The sequence below is a fragment of the Lutra lutra genome, chromosome 1, assembly GCF_902655055.1.
Source record: "Lutra lutra chromosome 1, mLutLut1.2, whole genome shotgun sequence".
Taxonomy (NCBI): domain Eukaryota; kingdom Metazoa; phylum Chordata; class Mammalia; order Carnivora; family Mustelidae; genus Lutra; species Lutra lutra.
The window spans coordinates 2,243,924-2,258,809 of NC_062278.1; the positions used below are offsets into that span (position 1 = coordinate 2,243,924).

Here is a 14,886-nt window from a genome sequence, read left to right on the forward strand (position 1 = left end):
GGCAGGCTCCTGACCCCTGAGCCCGGCCGCAGCGACCCGGGCCGAGGGCCGCCCCTGCTCCCGCCAGACGCACGGCTCCCACTCCGCACGCCATGTCGTCAAAGGCACAGGGAACGAGAGCAAACAGGGACATATTGCACAGGAAAACGTCACAGGAACATGACCTCAGGTTTATTTCCAGGGCCTGAAAATGAGTGACTTATACCAAAATAGAAGACCAGAGACGGTGTTGATAGAAATTCTTTGCAGGGTCCTCAGAGCAGCAACATAAAAGGGGTCTTTCAAAGCGATCTGACACTGTTTCTTCAGACTGAAGAGTGTCTCCCCAGGGGACTTCCCGCTCCCTCTCCCACCACTGACTGGGGGGTCTCGCGGTGACACCGGTGCGTCTTGCTTACCAAGCAGACGTCATCACCACCAGAGACACGGGCCAATGTGCGGTGACAAATGTGTTGTGGCAATTACTGTAGAGCTCCGAAGACAAGTTCTCGGTTTTCCCTGCTGACCCCCGCATCCCGTGGGGAGCCCCGTGATGACGACGAGTCCCCTAACGAGGGGCAGACACTTGCCTGTCCCAGGAAGCAAGGTGCCAACAAATGCCCAGATTTAAGGGAGCCTCTCAGAGTCACCCGCCAGAAAGTTCGTGGCGTGCCGCCATGGGGAGGGAGGGGGCAGGGGTGAGTGAGGGCCGGGGGTGCAGAGAAAGTCCCCGGGGGCCGGGGGCCGCGTTGGCCGCCAGTACCTCCAGGGTCTACAGAGTGAACAGCGTCTCTCCAGCCTTCAGGATGACGCCTCCAGGGGAGGGGCCCCGGGCTCCCTGCTCCCTCGGCCCGTCGCCCGGCCTCATGAGACCCCGTTCCCAGCCTGGTCTCTGTGCTCACCTCCGGTCCTGTGGTGGCTCCACAGAGCTCCGACCGTCCCTAGCCAGCCTGGCTGCACACAGACACGCCTGCCCTGACTCCCGCTTCTCCTGCGGTCCTGGCCCTCGGGGTGGACCCCCCACATCATCCCCGAGTCGGGCCGATGACCCGAGTCAAGGGGGAGGCCTCGTTAACACCTCGTGCAAGAGACGGGAAGCAGAGACAGACCACATGGGCCACGCCGGACATGCGGGTGGGAGGTTCCGGGGCCTTGTCCACACCCAGGAGGCCGCATGGAGACACACCGGTGACAGGACACGGTGGTCACACCCAGACACGTGGGTGACGCCAGGGCCACGAGAAGTGACGGATACAACATCCAAATCACACATTTAAGGGCCACAGCGGCTCATGGGGAGCACCGCCGGCTCCAAGTCCCCAGGTAAGGGGCAGTGCCAGCCTCTGAAACTAGACGTGGCCAACAGGGCCTCCGAGCCAGTCGCTGACCCCAGTGGGCCGGTTCCAGCCCAGGCCCCTAGGGGCAAATCCCGCCACTCCCCAGGGCGGGCGTCCCGGAGCTCCTCCCACATCAGCCTCTCAGATGCTTGCGACATCCCAGCCCATCCCTGTTCTGCAGGTTCCCCAGAGACACCGTGACTCCGAGGGGCTCAGAACTCGCTGCTAACCCGCAGCTGTGGGGCGGGGCGGCTGGCGGGGACGGAGCCTCCAGGAGGGGAGACGCGCTGGGAGCTGTTGCTCCGCGGCAAGCCTCTGGCTGCCGGACTCACAGACGCACGTGTCCTAGCAGCGAGATGCTCGCCCCACAAAGTCTCCCTGCACCTAGGAGGTTAACGAGACGCTGCCAGCCCACAGGGACGCCCGTGTCGCAGCCTGTTTATCCAGATTCAGCTCAGCCTCAGGACCGGGGAGAGCCTCCAGGGGCCACATGCGGCAGGACGAGCAGCGCGGAGGGAAGGGTCCGAAGCCGCCCTAACCCTCCCGGGAAGCCTCCCTGGGCCCCTTGGGTGGGCAGGGGCAGGACTCACACCTCGTCCTAGGCCCGGGGCCTCCCCCACTGACCACTCGGATGCAGAGCTCCTGGTGCTTGTCAGAGCCCTTCTCTGCACAGGCGAGGAGCTTCCCGAGCGCCTCCGTGGGTCCGAGGAAGGAGCAGGGAGGGGCAGGGAGAGGCCAGAGCCCAGGGGAGGCATCCTCCCGTCCCGGGCACGTCTAGGCTGCTCCGAGGACACGCTGAGGGTGCGCCCCGCTCTACAGGGACCTGGCCACCAATGCACGACGCACCTGTGGGAGGCGGGCGGGTCGGACTGACCCAGCCGGCAGCGTCGACGTCGACGGCTCGCCAAGTCAGGGAGGAACAGAAACCAAGCCGCGCTCCGGGAAAGCTCGCTGCTCGGACTCACTCTGGGGTAAACGAGACGGTGCTGGAGGCTGCAGGGCTGAGGCCGGCGCTCTCGGGGACGGCTGACACGATGCCCTTCAACCGGGATGCGCGGAGAACACGGGTTACCATGCAAACCAAACACGGGTAAACAGCCTGAGGTATGAGCTCAGGAAAACCAGCGGCCAAATCTCAAGTGCCTTGAAGCATCTTCGGAAACTCTCAGTTCCAGACGTTGTTTGTGTGGCTTGTCATTACCACGCGGCACAGACGCATGCCGGTCCGGACCACTGTACACCGTGGGGGTGGGGACGTCACAGCGGCAGGTGTCCGGGGAGAATGCTGCTACCACGGGGCAGGGCCTCACGTGCTCAGGGGGGCTGGAGATGACCGGCCACTCTCAGACACGAGGCCCACCTGCCACACTTCCCACGGACAGGTGACCCAGCTCTCCAGCCCGTGGCCACCTCAGGAACCGTGCAGCAGGGTAACAGGATGCACTCATATTTTTCAAGACTCCACACTTGGGACTGGCTGGCACCCACGTGTCGCACCTGCAGCTGCCGTCCGGGTGTGGACGGGAGGAGGACGTGCGCCATCCAAGTCAGGCGGCCCGGCGGTGTGTCCGGAGCTGACCCTCTGGCACCGCCCCCCAAGGAAGCCTGACACTGTGGCCAGGGCCCAGCGCCACCCGAGTGACGCTTGTCCCCAAACACACTCCTACCTGGAAAGCACTCTGTAAATTCTGTAAATGAAAGTGTCAGACCTGAGCTCTGAACATTAAATTCATTTCAATCAGCTGGTTCCTCATCATTTCAACTAAAAACCGTGATTCAAAGTTCTACGGAGGCTTCCAGCCTAGTGCCTGGCGTGCGGACAGCTGGGCGCTCCTGCTCCTGGGCAGGGGTGTATCTGACCCCCCAGAGGTCCCCACCCTGCTCTTCCCAATGTCTCCCTGAGAGCCATGGCACAGCCAGTGCTCAGCTGGAAGGCAGCCCCAGAGCACAGAACCGGGAGATGTGCCCGCAGCAGAGAGTGCCTAGGCGGGGGGCTCTGTCTGCCCCCAGACCGGCTGGTTGGTCTGACGCGCAGACATCACGCGGCACCCGGGAGCAGGTGGACAGAGCCCTGTTGTACTCGGTGACAGTGGCAGTGAGAACATGGTTGTGGTGAGGACCCCTGCTGTTCCTCACGGCAGCATGCCTGGTGGGGGGTGTCTCCCGGGGTGGGGACAGGAGGAAAAGCTGGGCTGCCCCCCCCCACAGGTGGCCAGGGGCTAGACAGGTGCAGAGCGAGCTATGGGCCCTCCCTCCCCAGCTTGCTCTGGGCCGCAGGCTGCAGGTTCAGGAGGGGCTGCCGCCCAAGGGAGTGCGGGAGGCTGCCATGCCGCGTGTCCAGTGGTGGACCTCTAGTCTCCTGCATGAGCTCCTGTGTGTCCTTCCCCCTTCCACACACGTATTCTCAGACAGGTGTGCTTTGCTGCAGTCCCGTGTCCCTCCCAGGAGTGTGGAGCCGCCAGGGGAACGCGTGGAGGGTCTGAGCCCGAGCCACCCCTCTCCTGCAAAGGGCCCTCCTCAAAGCTTCCTCAAAGTGCCCCACTAGCTGGACAGCGGCCCCCCATCCCCGACGGGAGCCTGAGTTCCAGAGCCACAGTCGAGAGGCTCTAACAGCTGGAGTTGGCGGCCCCACACGGGCGACCACTGTCTGACCCGCGGCGACACGATCACAGTCCCCTGCCATCCTGGCGGCCCCATGTGCATTGCTGGTGCAGCCCAAAGTCCCACGGCAGGAAAGAGCAGCGCCAGGACTCTCACCCGGGCCGTCTACCTGCAAAACCACCGCTGCCCTGAGCATGAGCTGGCTCCTGAGCGAGCAGGACGTCCAGCCAGGCAAAAACGCCCGCTCTCTCGTCCCACCGGAAGGCAGGTTCCCACGACGGCTGACCCGGGGCCTCCAGCTCACCAAGGGAGCAGCAGAGGCGCACCCGCAGGGACATTGCTCCAAGGCCCGTTCTCCGGCCAGCTTCCCAAATCAGGTCTGCACGTGGGAAAAACACGGAAGACCCGCCCTTCAGTCTGGGACGCGGGGATGTCACAGCCACCCCCGGGCGCCCAGTTCTCCTGCTCAAAGAAGACGTTCAAAGTAAAAACACCCCAGCTTTTGAGCCCTAATGAGATTTTGTAAATTAGTTGGGAGTACGACATTCTTGCTCTAAAAACGCGAAACGGTGCCGAAGCAGAGCAGGGAACGAAAGGTCAGCCATTGTCCTCACGATGCCCAGGCTGACCGCTGTTCCGTCTGTGGCTGCCAGACACTGGCGCACACCGGATACCGAGTGGTTTTTCTCACTCCGAGCCACTTGCCAGGGACTGAAGGTCTGCGCCCGCCAAGTTCACATGCTGGAACCTGATCCCCGAGTGACAGCATTAGGAGGCGGGGCCTCTGGAGGTGGTTAGAGGTCATGAGAGGGGAGCCCCCACGCTGGGACCAGTGCCCTTAGGGAAGAGACCCCAAGAGCGCCCTTGCCCTTCCTCCACATGAGGACCCAGTGAGAAGCCACCAGCTGTGAAGTAGGAAGGGGCCTCCCCGACCCCGAATCTGCTGGCACCTTGATCCTGGTCTCCCGGCCCCATGAAGCATTAAGAACTCCATGTGCATTGTCACCAGGCCTGTGGGATTCTGCCAGGGGGGATCCAGCGGTAGGTGTCACTGTCTGCTTTGTACCCAGAGTCTGCTAGCGTGGCAGGTGATGGCACAGATCACGGTGTAACAGCTGGCAGACGACAGGGACTTGCCTCTGCCCAGGTCTGCAGTGGCTGGTGCCCTACCCCTAGGGCCCCTGCTGGGCACCCCAACGCCCACAGCCATGGCAAGTGCGACTCCGGCCCCTCCCTGCTTCAGCAGCCCCGCTTGGGACACTGAGATGCAGCAGGGAACTGGGGAAAGAAATCTAACATCCTTTATTTTTAAAAACAAGTAGGGTTGATCTTATAATCTGTACAAGAGGTTATCACAGCCTGGCCTGGTCTGCCAAGCCCAGCAGCGCCCACCACCTAGTCCTTCTACAGGCCCCACACCTGGATTGACACAAAACGTGCTCACAGACGCCATCTGACCCGAATACACCAGCTGTGGACATGCAGACTGGGGCACAGCGCAAGGACCCTGGCGGTCTCGCCCGACCCCACCACCACCATACTCCATCACGGCCACCTCCGCTGGCACGGAGCTCAGGGGCTTTCTGGGGAGTGCCCTGACGGGGTCAGCTCTCCTCACCCACCTTGCCAGGACACAAGACGATCAGGAACCTTCTCTTGGGCACCAGGCACATTCCTGCTGACCTGTGCTTAGAAGACGTCCTCACGCACCCATGCACCAGACACAGCCCATGTACAGCTCCGTGATCCCATCGCTGGGGCTGACAGGCAAGCCTTCCAGCTCCCTCCTGACTAGGGGCCCTCAGCCCACGCTGGCACTTGCAGGTCTGATGCCCCAGCCTGTGAAGACATCCGGGAGATGGCACCTGGCCCTCTTGTCCCCTCCCAGGGCTGCCGGTCGCCACCATCCCCGGAGCCCTCAGTGGTCCTGCGCCCACCCCTCCTTCCTGGGACTGGCCTGTGGGGCGCCCGTGCTCTGACCCTCCTGCCGAGGGCCTGGGGGGCTGCGGTTGCCCATGTCGGCAGGCACGCCTATCTGACGCTGGGGTTTCGGATCGAGAAGCCACATGCTGCAGCAGGCTGGTGGCAAATCTTACTCTGTACCCCCATCTCTTGACACTGGACTCGCCTCTCCAACCCCAACCCCCGCCCAGAGAAGGTAACGAGGGGCCACCATGAGCCCCTCACCCCCGGCCAGGGTCGTGTCACGGCGGCAGCTGCACCTGGCTTGGACACCCCAAACAGCCTCCCCATCGGGGTTGTTCCGAACAGCTCCGGAGACCAGCATCATCTGGAGAGATGCACGGCTCTGGCTGCCATGTGCCCGGCCGGGTGTCAGACCTCTCAGGACCCTGACCTTGACGGGGCATCCACGCTGCTCTGTGGAGTCCCCAGGCAGCTGCCCCGCTGGCCGTTGGAGGGTTGGGGCTCTACCAGACATGGGACGCGGCTCGGGGCTCCCGCTGTGTTGCAATGTTGGGGATCGGGCTCAGACGGACGGCCCGCCAAGGCCCAGTGGTTCTCAAGGCCCAGTGGTTCTCAATGGCCAGAGGCTGTATCCTTCTCGTCCACCTGGCTCCCCTCAGCAGCAGACACCTGCACCAGCCCCCGGTTTCCAGCAGGGGCTGGCCATTGGGTCCAGTCTACCCCTCCCCACCCGTGGGACCCCCGGCCTCAGCCCTCCCGGGGGCTGCGGTCCGTTCCAGGGCCCTGGGGCTCTCTGCGACAGTCTGGCCTCACTCTGTTGCTTTGGTTTCCTCGGGCCGCCAGCCGAGTGTCTGGGTGCCCGTGTCCTCACTAACGCACCCCCTCCTGGGACCCTGGGGGCCACCCTCCAGCAGCAGCGCATTTGGGAAGAGACGGGTGTTAGCGCTCAGGCTCACTTGGGGCCACTGCTGGTGCCGCTGTACAGACGAGCCATGGAGGTGTCCCTGCAAAATAGGAAGCTCGAAGGGGTTGTTCTGACGGCCTCAGGCGGACTCCTCTGGACACGCCGGCAGGAGGGGAAGGGTCAGCGTGGGGAGGGAAGGACCAGAAGGTGTCGAGGCTCTGCTCCTAGTCCCCGGGCGCCGGGAGCGCTCACTCCACAGACAGGCCGGAGCTGGGGGCGGAGCGTGGGGCGGGTGACACGGACAATAGCTCCTCCATCGAGGTGGCCCCAGGGCAGATGCATGCTGACCGCCACAGGCCAGCCCCACACCCCGGGGTCCCTGCTCTGCTGCCTCGGCCCCCCACTTCCCAAGGACCCGCCCACAGCTCTGCGGCCCCGCCCATGCCGGGAGCAGGTGGCAACGGTCCCTGAACGTCTGATTGTGAAATGGACAGATCGATGGAAGGGAGCAGGCAACTTAATTCAGGAGCAAATGTTTCTGTCTCCTGCCTCCTGTGCCCGGCCGGGCCCTAGGCCAGAGCCTCTGCACCCCGAGCCGGGCTGTTCATCCGCCCGCCCCCGCCTCTCATGCGACTGCGGGCCGAGCTCCGGGCCGGCTCCCGACACACCACCTGGTCCCAGTCCATTCCCCCTCGCAGAGACTCACCCCAGGAAGACCACAGACACCGCTTCCCTCCTGACTGTCCAGGTACTTCTCTTGCAGCAAAGCCCTCCCCACCACCACCTAAGAACTCACTGTCCCCGTTTGTCTCCGTGCACACATGGTCCCTGTGTGCCCGTCCCCTGACAGATGGCAGCAGAGCCCAGCCTCAGGCATCCCCAATAGAGTCGTGCCCCTGGCCATCCCCCCAGAGCCGCATGTGCCCCCCTAGAGCCACGTGTGCCCCCCCAAAGCCGTGTGTGCCCCCCTAGAGCCACGGGCTCCTGTCCTGCACGTGGAACCTGCTGGTTAAAGAATCAGCTTGCCCAGCCCAGGAAAGCAGGACTCATAGCTGATCAGCCGTCTCTCCATCGGGAGCACGTAAGAATTCCCCAGATCTCACAACCGGTGGAGGGGGGAGTGAAGGCGCAAGGGGGTCACAGGTTAGCCCTCCGCAGGCCGGCCGAGGGCGGGGACGTGAGCGTGCAGGGACTTTACACATTCTCGTAGCTGCATTAACTTAATGATGTATTTAAGCCAATGTGACCAAAACAGCATCCTTTCACCGTACGGCATTAACGAGGTGAGCTGGGCACCTGGGGGTCTCCGTTGGTGAAGCATCTGCTGTGGGTGGGGTGATGGTCCCGGGGTCCTCGGATCGAGTCCTACATCGGGGTCCCTGCTCATCAGAGAGCCTGGTTCTCCCTCTCCCCCTGCCGCTCCCCTGTTTGTGCTCTCTCTCTCTCTCTCTCTCAAATAAATAAAATCTTAAAGAAAAAAACAGGCGCAGAGGACCCATTCATGCTGCTTTTCCCGCAGGTCCGTGGACACTGGGCACTAAGTCCCACCGCCCGATGCAGCCGCTCCCTTCCAAGGCCTCAACAGCCGTGTGTGGCTGTGGCCTCGGACATTGGACTCCCTGGACTGTCGGGCTCTGCCGGAGGTTACTCAAGTGACTCAGGCAGACAGCAGCCTCGGGCCCCTGAGCGGGGAGACCGTACAGACCCAGAACGCACAGATTCCAGCGAGGAGTTCCGAGCCCCAGAGACGGCCCTGGGACAGGTCCAGACACCATCTTATGGACCCAGAGGCTTCACCTTTGCTTTGGGGCCAGGGTGAGGATGCACGAGCCACGAGGGCTCTCCTGCAGGCGGAGCAAACGTGGGGGGTCCCTGGAAAGTGACCCAGCCCCGGCCTGCCCTCTGGGGAGCGCAGACGGTGCAGGCCAGCAGACGGTGGGGCCCCACATGCCCAGCCCGGCCGGCAGCTGCATGGGGCCTCCCGCTCACCCGGGGAGGCGGAAGGTTCTGCTGGAGAGACAGCGGCACGCCCTGCCCTTACCTGGGGGTTCCCTGGGCCAGGTGAGCCGGGCAGTCCCTTGAAAGCAACTGAGGGCACAAACCTGCTGGCTTTTATCCTGCCCTCAGCTCCTCCCTGGAGGAGAGGTGAGGAGGCGGGCTCTCCCGAGGTGTCCTTTTCACCCTTGACCTAAACCCTCTGCAACCAGGAGGCGGAAACAACGCCCACGCCCCGCTGCACCGGTCCTGGTCGGGGCTGGTGAGCGACGGGGAAACAGCTCTGGCAGACGGAGGTGGTGGCCCTTCTCCTCTTTATTTCCACAGAGGCTGAAAGCCAGGACCCGACATGCCCCCTGCCCTGAGAAACAGAAATGCAAGTCACCACGGCAGAGCCACCCCTGTGTGTGGGGCAGAGGGCGGCGGGAGACCCAAGGAGACGGGACAGGACACGCCTTCTAACACACTCGGGTCAGAGGTTCTGGAATACAGGCCCGTCTGCAACACGGTGGGAAGCGGGGGGCGGCCCACCCAGAGGCCACCGTCCCTCGCTTCTGTACCAACAGGACAGACGTCCTGTCTGTCACCCAAGCAGGGAAGGTCCCACTCCCACGCCACTGCCACCCAAGCAGGGAAGGTCCCAGTCCCCTGTGACCGGAGCAGCAGTGTCTGGCCTGGGAGACGAAAGCCACTAAGAAGTGGCCCAGACATGCCCTTCTCCTTCCTGCCTGGAATGCAGATGAAAGGGCCGGGGGGAAGCAGCCTTCCTGAGACCAGCAAGCCGTAGTCAGGGGGCAGAAGCTGCAGGCAGAGGAGGTCAGAGGGAGCCTGGCCCCTGTGGTCCACGGAGCTGCTGCCCGGCCTAGCCGCAGGCTTGCTGGGAACGGGAGAGAACCGGCTCCTTACAGACACGGAACCCTGCGGCACTTGTGTCTTGCGTCAGAGAAAACTGTCCTGAGCTGTGTAGCCCCCACCTCGGTCCACGACACAGATGCGCCCAGTCCCAGCTCTCGTCCTTGGCCGCAAGAGGATGAGGTTCACCCCGGCACAGGTCCCAGAGGGGAGCTTCTCTCCACAGACAGCCCAGGGCGCGGCGCCCCATCCCTCCTCAAAGCTCCGTGCTTTCCTGGCCCTTGTCTCCTTGTGCCAGTGGAAGGCCACCAGGCTGCCTGCCGGCTTTCTCGGGAACGCACCCCTGCATGCTGGGAGGCTGAGCGGGGGGGTCCCTCCCCGAGCAGGGCCCAGCTCAGAGGACCCTGAGTCCCGAGCCATGGGCCCCGCTGACAAGGGACAGGTTCCTCCATGTACGGCCCCCAAGGGCTGCACTCACCCTCTCGCAGCCCTGCTGGTCACACCAGAGCCCCCGCAGCCCCTTCCCCCACACAGAGGGCTCTGCCCCGGGACAGAGCGCTTAATGACGCCTTATAACGCCGTCTGCGGCACGGCTGCGTATTCTTACTTCGCAAAGTCACACAGAAACCGACACGCCCCACACCCGTGCACCTACCGCAGAGCCGAAACACGTGCCAAATTGTTCTGATCTTTGAGTCTGAAGAAAGCTCTGTGTGTATGTCGGTAGGTGTGCACGTGTGCGGTGGGTGTGTGTGTGTGTGTGTACACACATGTGCATGCATGTGGGTGCACGTGTGAGTATGACACACACGTGTGCGTCTCCGTGTGCACGCATGTGGGTGTGTGCACGCATGTGTCCACATACCTGTGCACGTGTCTCCATGTGCACACACGTGGGCTCACTGTGTGTAATGTGCACATGTGGTGCGCACAGGAGTGTGTCACGTGTGATTACGGGTGTGTGTAGGTGTGGCGCATGTACCACGGGCACATCCAGGAGGCACAGGAAGTACGCGTGGCAGCTCCCCTTCCTCCTGGATCTTCCCCGGAGCTCAGGACATCCTGGAGCTCCCGACATCTCTGAAGCCGGGGCCACCCCCATGTCCATCTGTCCACAGGAAAGGGGGCTCCGGCACAGCCTCCTGCCTTTGGCCTCAGGTCACACAGTGTCCAACTGGCCCCAGCCTGCAGGGACACGTGCCACGTACCTGTGCCCATCACCCCGAGCCTTGTGCCAGACTACAGCTGTCCACACCACGTCGTGGGGAGGTTAAGCCTAAATACCCCACTGACCACAGTGGCACCCTGTGGACAAGTGAGTCAGGGCTGGTAGCATGGCTGCTCACTGCCACAGAAACGCCGCCGTGTGCCCACTGGGCTCTCACGTACCCACCTGCTGGGCTCCCCCACCTCGGCCTCCCACTCCTCCTCCTCCTCCTCCTCCTCCTCCTCCTCCTCCTCCCTGTCTTCCCAGCACCAGATGTGCACACGACCCAGCCTTGGCCGTCCCTCCTCCGGCCTCTAGGACCTGTCGACTATGCCGTGCTGGGCAGTCGGGCGCTGGCACGCCCACTGTGGCCCCCGTGGACTGGCCCCTCTGCCCTCCCTGCAGCCGGGGGCACCCCCAGGAGTCCAAGGATGACAGTCCTGATTCCTTCCACATGCACATGTGCGCGCCACCCACATCACACACATGCCTCCCGCACACGCCCGGTCACACGTGCAAGCACACACCTGCACTCAGACCACGGCCGTCCCCTGCAATCCGCCAGGCTCTCTCCGCACCAGGAAGATCACGGAAATTCTGTTCACACCCATCACCTCCCCAACCACCTCCTGTAACACAGCCCTCACGTGTGTCGGGGTCACAACCCCCACAGCCTGTGTCCTCCACAGACCCTCTGCCCAGAGCGTCACCTCTGCCCAGAGGGGCGCCTGGCACATGGCAGACCCTCCACCCAAGTAAGCAGATTATTAAATGAGACCCACGCTACCTGATGGCGGGATGGGGTGGCCTGTCCTCTTCCCGACCATCTGGAGGCCTGACCTCCTGGGGTCGCTTCCCGGCAGGGGGTCCTTGGCAAGTCCACGGCCGTGGTGATCCAGGTCCCCTCACCAACAGACCACACCAGACACCACGGCTCCAAACCCCGAGATCAACAGAAACTTTCCAGCAAAGTCTCTTCACTTCAAAGCTCTCTGGGTCTTCAAAGCCTTAAGAGGCACAGTTCTTTATAAGCAGTTTGAGCTCCACAAAAGCCAGCACACGCCACTGGCCGTGTCCTTACCACGTGCGGCACTGAGTCACCCGGCAGAGAGAACTCCCCAGCGCTTCCTGGACGTCTCACCAGAACCAACAGTCAAAGCCTCCCGCCACCTGAGGGTCCCTCTCCTGCCACCGACGTCACCGCATTAAGGGGTTTAATTTACAAAAGGGGAAATCGTCATCGACAAAATTTAGCCCAAATAAAGAAGGCTACGTTCTCTCATAAACCTTTACAAAACAGCGTTGCAACCCAGGGAGATCTGGGTGTCCTACGCCCGCACGTGCTGCAGGTTGGCCATGAGCTCCCTGTCCCCGTGGCGTGTCCTCCAGCACACTCATCCCACGTGCGGGCCCGGCCCACCCCGACACTGGTGACACGGTGATGAACACGGCCCCAGAACACTTAGCTCCGAGAAGCAGGGGGAGTAATTACCGATCATCAACAGCACCGCCGTCATCCCCCGGTGTCTCGTTACCACCGAAAACAGTGGGTCAAGGACAAGAATAAGGCTTCTGAACTGGCTCGTTGCCCAGACAAAGCCCAGCGCATCCTCAAGAACTTGGCGTCCCTGTGCCGGGGCCAGCCCGCTGCTCAGCCTGGGTCCCGAGCTCATGCGGGGGGAGCTCGTGCACGCGAGCACCGAGCCTCCACGGTACAGCTGCCCACCAGGGGAAGGCTCCCCGCGCTTGGGGGTGCTGTTGGGGGGCGTGGTGAGGCGGCAATCGGTGTGGACTCAGCACACCCCCGGGCCATCTGTGGTCACAGCCACGTAACAGGATGCACACGTGTGGCCGTGCGTCCTGGGAGAGGTGGGCTTGCCAGGGATGAGCACCCAGGAAATGAGGGTCGGAAAACACCGTGGACCAAAGTCCTGTTCTCAGGTCTGTACACAATTTAGGAAGAAAGTAGGGATACCGATGAGCCTGAGCAAGGCCAGCCACACGTCCTGACGCAGCAAGGACGTCATCGCAACAGCGGGGAGACAGAGCCAACCGACATCAGCTCAGCGGAACACAGTACAGCAAGGGGCAAGGACGAAGGTGGCAGTGACAGCGGTGCGGGATGCCCGTGGGTCTCCGCGGTCATGACAAGGACGAACAGCAGGGGAGCCCAGCATCCGCGAGATGCGGAGACAGAGGCACGCAGACACTGAGTCACAGAAAAGACAGAAACTCAAGGCCACGGAAAGGACGCCTAGACAAGCACCCGCATAAGAAGGCCACGGTAACGAAGCAAGAGGGTAAAGCGGGCCTGAGGTGGGAGGTCCTGGAGAGACGGGCAGGGACTGTGCCCGAGCCACCAGGAAGGATGACCGCACACCAGGACAGGCAGGTAGCCGGGCGCGAGGCAGCCAGGAGGTGGAAGAGCACCTTCCTGGTGCTCAGGTCAGCACCAGCAAAACCAGAAACAAAACCAAACAGAAAACCCAATAAAGTAAAAAACAGGTACCACAGACAAAAAGATGTGTGTTTTGTGCACATGCCCACATTTTATCTGTAACTCTCAAAATACAACCCAAAATAACAACAGTACTGACCCAAACACGTGCGGACAGGACGAGACCACCTGCTGGAGGGGACAGTCTTCACGCCGGCTTACGAAATGAGACCTGCCTCTGCTGCATGGAGAGAGACGCCTCAGCCCAAGCAATCCAGCGGGGCTGAGAATAACGAATCTGAATGCAAAACATTAAAATCGGATTCAAAATTGTAGCGCTGGACCGCAGACGGTCAGCCCCGGTGAGATGAAACGAGATGAAGCGGAATATTTATGATGCTCGGAACTCAGATTCCTCAAGAAGCTCAAACGGTCTCGTCTCCGTGCACCAAGCAGCCCACAGCACTTTCCATAAAGCAGAAGTCCCAGGGGTGCGGAAGAACGAGTCCCAGCACGCTAGTGCCGGGACACGCGGACCCGTCTCTTCCAGTCCGAGGAAAGACAGCGGTCGAGGGACCCATGAGGCGGCAGGAGGTGGGTCTGAGGCTGCGGCGCTGATCCTGTCCCTGGTGACAAGCGCCACGCCTCCGTTCACCTGCCCGCGGGGACACGCACATATCGAGCAACAAAGAAATAATCGACAAATGCAAATTCGTATTTGAAGTGCAGACCATATTTGCTAGAAACTACAAACAAGATCAGGAAACATGGCCTTTTCCCAGACAGGGGACCACCCTCCTCAGACGGTCCTCTCCAGGGGACGTAGAAACCAAAACCACACGATTTCTAAAAAGCACAACGAAACTGCCACCATACTTAGAAGAAAAGTGATCACTTTAGATATTTAAGTCTTTAGGAACAAAGGCATGAAAACAAGAGAACCAAGCTTCTAACTGGAAAAGCTAAAAGAGAATTAGGGAGTCAGGAAGGAATTAATAAAAGTAAAAGCAAACTGAGTTTTAAAATTGTAATGTATAACTAAACTTGAAAGAAAATCAATAAAACAGTTAAGTCACCCAGAGCAATAAAAACTGAGAAAAAGCAGCATAAAAAACACATGAAAAAAGAAAACATTTTTTTTAAATCATGGAAATAGTTGCACATGTCTGTGCAAAGAAATCTGAAAGCCTAGATGAAATGCATATTTTCTAGAAGGAAAAATTTACAAAGAAAGTGGCCACGAAAAAGAAACTTCAAGCAGACCTATTTTTTTTCTAAAGATTTATTTATTTACTAGAGAGAGAGAGAGAGAGAGGATGCAAGCAGGAGGGGTCTAGAGAGGGGAAATCCCAAGCAGAGTCCCCACTAAGCACAGAACCCGAGATGCACTTGATCTCACGACCCTAAGACCATGACCTGAGCTGAAACCAGGACTCAGACCCTTAACCCACAGAGCCACCCAAGCGCCCCAGAGCAGATCTATTTTTATAGAATGAAAAGAGATCCGTCGGTTACTTCTCACAAAAGATGCCATACTCAGATGATTTTGGAAGGGAATTCTACCAACCCTCTCAGAGCAGATTATCTTCATAACACTTAACCTTTTCCAGAACGTAGAGGAAGATGGAAAAAGTCCAAGTGCCTCTTA

General features: G+C 61.0%; 1 protein-coding gene and 1 pseudogene across 3 annotated transcripts in view; one reads left to right on the forward strand and one right to left on the reverse strand.

Annotated features, from left to right (window-relative positions):
- AGPAT3 (1-acylglycerol-3-phosphate O-acyltransferase 3) overlaps positions 1 to 14,886 on the reverse strand; it is an 82,284-nt gene that overhangs the window by 37,397 nt on the left and 30,001 nt on the right. The window contains exon 1 of one of the 3 annotated variants that reach the window (XM_047718882.1): positions 2,163 to 2,311. The exons of the other annotated variants lie outside the window; for them this stretch is intronic. The gene's annotated coding sequence lies outside the window, so the exon portion shown is untranslated. Of the gene's footprint in view, positions 1 to 2,162; positions 2,312 to 14,886 lie in introns of those variants that run through there. 3 annotated transcript variants of the gene reach the window in all.
- Positions 5,937 to 6,975, forward strand: LOC125093551 (uncharacterized; annotated as a pseudogene).